General features: G+C 40.3%; 1 pseudogene; it reads left to right on the forward strand.

The window, feature by feature from the left end:
• The first annotated feature begins 709 nt into the window (after positions 1-709).
• LOC102858047 lies at positions 710-2,594 on the forward strand (annotated as a pseudogene).
• The last annotated feature ends 2,636 nt before the right edge of the window (positions 2,595-5,230 follow it).

Consider the following 5,230-nt stretch of genomic DNA (forward strand, 5'->3'; position numbering starts at 1 on the left):
GGTTGTGTTATAGGACAGCCTACAACGGTAGGTCAGACGCTGGACCATTCTGAATGCTTCTACACAGCATCTCTGGAAAAGGAAGAAGCAGACCTATTACTATAATAAAATTATACAAGTAAATGCACCAACAGCCAAAGCTTGAGGATGTCTGGCAAACTTTTCAGTCTGAAATTGACCAACTATGAAATGAAAATATATTAATAACTTTCAGTGAATGGAATGCAAAGTTGGAAGTAATGAAAAAGGAATAGTAATTGGGAAATATGGACATGGAGACAGAAATGAGACTGGATAACAAATAATTGCACTTTGTACATTCATCATTTATTCATCACAAATATCTTTTTAAAGAAAAACAAATGGTGACTATTGAAACGGATCTCACTTACCTGATGGACTAACAAGAAGCAGATTGACTATATATGTGAAAAAAATCACTGAAGAGCCTCACTGAAGAGCAATCAAAACCAGCCTAGGTGCTGACTGTGGAGCAGACCGTCAATTGTTCATGTTCAAATTCAAATGGAGACTGAAGAAAAAGAAAAATAAGTCCACAAGAACCAAAACATGACTTTTTGAGTCTATACCACCTGAATTTTTTTTTAAAATCACCTCAAGAATATAGGCTTGAGGCCTCATTTAGCACAGCAGCGGCCATGAGATGCACTTATCTTTCTTCACCACCTGGGACCTTCACTGAGCAAACATGTCCAAGGGCCCTGCAGTTAGCATTGATCTTGGCACCATCTACTCCTGTTTGGGGGTCTTCCACCACGGGAAAGTGGAGATCATTGCAAATGATCAAGGCAACTGGACCACCCCAAGCTATGTCTCATTTACTAATACTGAATGATTGGTGATATGGTAGAGAATCAAGTTGCAATGAATCCCACCAACACAGTATTCAATGGCAAATGTCTCATTGGATGAAGATTTGATGATGCTACTGTGCAGTTTGATATGATACACTGGCCCTTCATGGTGGTAAATGATGCAGACAGGCTCAAGGTCCAAGTAGAATATAAAGGAGAGACCAAAAGTTTCTATCCAGAGGAGATATCATCTGTGGTTCTCACAAAGATGAAGGAAATTGCAGAAGCCTATCTTGGGAAGACTGTTACCAATGCTGTTGTCACTGTACCAACCTATTTCAATGACTGTCAGCACCAGGCTACCAAAGCTGCTGGAACCATTGCTGGCCTCAATGTCCTCCAAGTCATCAATGAGTCAACTACTGCTGCTATTGCTTATGGTTTAGACAAAAAGTTGGTGTGATCTTTAACTTAGGAGGTGGCACTTTTGATGTGTCAGTCTTCACTATTGAAGATGGGATATTTGAGGTCGAGTCTACAGCTAGAGACACCCACTTAGGTGGAGAAGACTTTGACAACAGAATGATCAACCATTTCACATTTCATTGCAGAGTTCAAATGCAAGCATAACAAAGACATCATGAAAACAAGAGGCCTGTCAGATGCCTCTGCACTGCTTGTGAGCATTCCAAAGCACACTCTCGTCCAGCACCCAGGTCGGTGTTGAGATTGATTCTCTGTATGAGCGAATCGACTTCTATACATTCCTAAGCCCGCTTTGAACAATTGAATGCTGATCTTTTCTGTGGCACTCTGGACCCTGTGGAGAAAGCCTTGAGGGATCCCAAATGAGACATGTCACAGATCCATGATACTGTCCTTGTGGGTGGTTCTACCAGAATTCTTAAGATTCAGAAACTTCTTCAGGATTTTATCAATGGAAAGGAATTGAACAAAAGCATCAGCCTGAATGAGGCAACTGTTTATTGTGCAGCTGTCCAGGAGGCCATTCTCTCCAGAGAAAAATCTGAAAATGTTCAAGATTTGCTGTTCTTACATGTCACTCCACTTTTCCTTGGTATTGAGACTGCTAGTGGAGGCATCACTGCCCTCCTCAAGTGGAATACTACCATTCCTATCAAGCGCAGACCTTCACAACCAACTCAGACAACTATCCTGGTGTTCTCATTCAGGTCCATTAGGTCAGGGTGCCATAACCGAAGATAACAACCTGCTTGGCAAATTAAAAATCACTGAATTAGCACCTGTATTTCATGGTGAAGTCACCTTTAATATTGATATCAATGGTATTCTTAATGTTTCTACTGGTTACAAGAGCACAGGGAAAGAAAACAAGATTACCATCAACAATGACAAGGGCCACTTGAATAAAGAAGATATAGAATAAAAGGACTAGGAGGCTGAGAAGTACAAAGATGAAGAGAAAGAGTAAAGAGATAAGCTGTCTTCTAAGAATTCCCTTGAGTCTTATGCATTTAATGTGAAAGCAACAGATGAAAAGTATCAAGGCAAGACAAGCAGAAGATCCCTGACAAAGTGCAATGAAATTCTCAACTGGCCTGATAAGAATCAGACTGCAGAAAAGGAGGACTTTGAGCATTAGCAGAAGGAGCTAGAGAAAGTCTGCAACCCCATCATTACCAAGCTGTACTGAGTGTGGGAGGCATGCCTGGAAGCAAGCCTGGTGTCTTCCCTGGTGGTGGAGATCCTCCATCTGGTGGCACCTCTTCTGGACCCACCACTGAAGAGGTTGGCTAAGTCAATCTGAATACTTTAGCATTAATTGTTCCACAGTTAAATTTTGAAGGACCTAAATTTGTAGCACATTGCAATTTCAGAGTTTAAACTGCTAGACTAAATTTCTGGGCATTCTCAATATTTGAATATAGAATTTACATAGAGAAAGGAAATAATATTGCACTTTATTATCACTGTTTTGTAAGTGGAAAATGCAATGTCTCAAATAAAGATGTCTTTTAAATTGGCATCACAAAAAAAGATTATAGGATTGATATATTGATCACTAATATTGAAGACTAGATGACTTGTGTGATGACATTAGGATATCATCCATGAACATAAACAGAGGAGAAAGAAAGATGAAAATGAATAAAAAGAGACTGAAAAATGCACTAGTGTGTCAAGAAGCCAAAACAAAGGGAAGAGATGCAGAAGTAAAAGAGATGAATAGAGTATTTCAAAGAGAAGCTTGAGAAGACAAAGGAAAATATAAAGGAATATGCAAAGAGATGGAATAAGAGAATAAGGGAAGAACTAATTCATCGTTTCTTAAGCTGAAAGGACTGAAACCCAAATTCAAGCCTCAAGTTGCTATACTTAGAGATGTATAGGCAGGAAGCATTAAAAGAAGATGGAGAGTGACAGTACCAAAAATACTTGGTTGGCACAGGAATATTTCAGAAAGTAACATATGGCCCACAGGAGGATTTCTGTATTCTTCTTCTCTGGCTTCAGGAGAGCATGCATGGGAACAATGGAGCTCCTTGACTACCCACTACTTTGTCATTGTTCTCTGCTATTACTATCGATGAGATGGATTGAGTCAGTGACTGGGTAATGAGGGTAGGTGTGTCAGAGATAATAAGATTGGCACAGGATAGACCAGGATTTAGGTTTCTCGTACACAGGGTCTCTAGGCATTGCAGGTGACTTGATGGTGCATAACAAAAACAACAATGTTGTATTTGGGGAAATCTGCTGTCAAAGACCACTCCAAAATCCTAGAGAGCAAAGATGTCAGTTTAAAGCCAGTTGCTCCTAATCCAAGTCATGATATTTTTAACTGTGTCCTATGCATCTGGAAGTTGGGCAACGAATAAGGACCAAAGAAGGATGGATTTCTTTAAACTGTGGTGTTGGCAAAGTGTTTTGGATATATCATAGACTGTCAAAAGAACAAGCAAGCCTATCTTGAAGGAACCAGAGTCCTTCTGAGAGACAAGTATAGTGAAACTTCATCTCACTTACTTTGGGAATATTTTCAGGGGAAATCAGTCCTTGGAGAGAGGCATGCTGGTCAAGGGTCAGCAAATGAGAGGAAGACCCTCAATGAGATAGATTGACCCAGTGATTACCACAATGGGCTTGAGCAGGACAGAGATCATGAGGATGACACAGGACAGGGCAAAATTCAGACCTGTTGTCATAGGGTTGCTGTGAGTAGAAGTCAACTTGCTGGTAATTAACAAAACTGCTGTGTATACGGTTGCATCAGGCCTGAAGGCCTCACTCCGCCCCTCTCCTCTTGACCTCTCAGGACATAATCCTTAGAGCCCCTGTGGACAGGCTCCTCTCAGCCCTTTAAGTCAGGATCTTCTCAGTCTCATAAGGGTAACTTCCTCTCAGGCCCCTTGCATAGACACTTCTCAGACTCTAAGTCAGGGTTCATTTTGGCCATGCATGTCTCTTTAATGGGACTCCAGGCCATTAACTTTTACATTGTTATTTGAACCAGTGTATTACCAATGTAGCAGCTTTCTTCAATTGCCTTAGCCACATTTATAACAGAACATTTCTATTTCAATACCAACTCTGGCCCATGTTAAGCTATTTTTCCTAAGAAAGTAGGCAAAAGACATAGGAAATCACAAGGCATTAATTTCAGCTCTGTGATGAGTCCTGATTTTCATGTCATTTCATACCCCTCATTCTGGAGAGTAGGAATTGAATTCAAGAGGGGAAGTGGCAGTACCAAGATCACATACCCAGTAGTCCTCACTGTTTAGAGCTGGACTCTTCTGTGCTGCTCCCTGTCTGTAACTCTTCCTCATTAGTTTTGTGTCTGGCTAGAAAAGCGGTTTGCTTCTTTTTATTTTTGTCTGTTTGTTTTTTTAAGTCTCTTGGTTTCCACTATCAGGTCAGTAAGCCTGGCCAAAATTATGATTTTGAGTTTGTTCTACATTCATTTTCCAAACTAGGACTTTACATAGAAATCAATTTCAGAGAGGGTAGTAATGACAACTGGGTACCATCTAGTTATTTTGGTTTCAAGTCTTGAAATTTGAAGATGCTGAAGGTCATTGGGGCCATAGAATAATTGTTTCCATGTTCAATGCTTTTGAGGTCCAAAGTGTTCCCTGTTATAGTATCTCATTCTTTCTCCAGCTGAGTGCCGTCCTATTATATTGATTTTGTTTATCACATTTTATTTATCCACTTAAATGTTGATAAACCCCTAAGTTATTTCCACCTCTTGAATAAGGTGGGTAACATTATTGTGAGCATCTGCGACAAGTATCTGCTTGAGTAACTGGCTTCATAGTAAGTTCCTACAGCAGGGTAAAGAGGAGGAATGTTGGATGAGTATAAAAGACAAGGGTATTCTTGTTATTACAGAAGTCCAGAGTGAAGGCTGCATAGTGGAGTGAACTTGG

Source organism: Elephantulus edwardii, unplaced genomic scaffold (genome assembly GCF_000299155.1).
Source record: "Elephantulus edwardii isolate Elephantulus edwardi_28Jun2011 unplaced genomic scaffold, EleEdw1.0 scaffold00047, whole genome shotgun sequence".
NCBI classification, from domain to species: domain Eukaryota; kingdom Metazoa; phylum Chordata; class Mammalia; order Macroscelidea; family Macroscelididae; genus Elephantulus; species Elephantulus edwardii.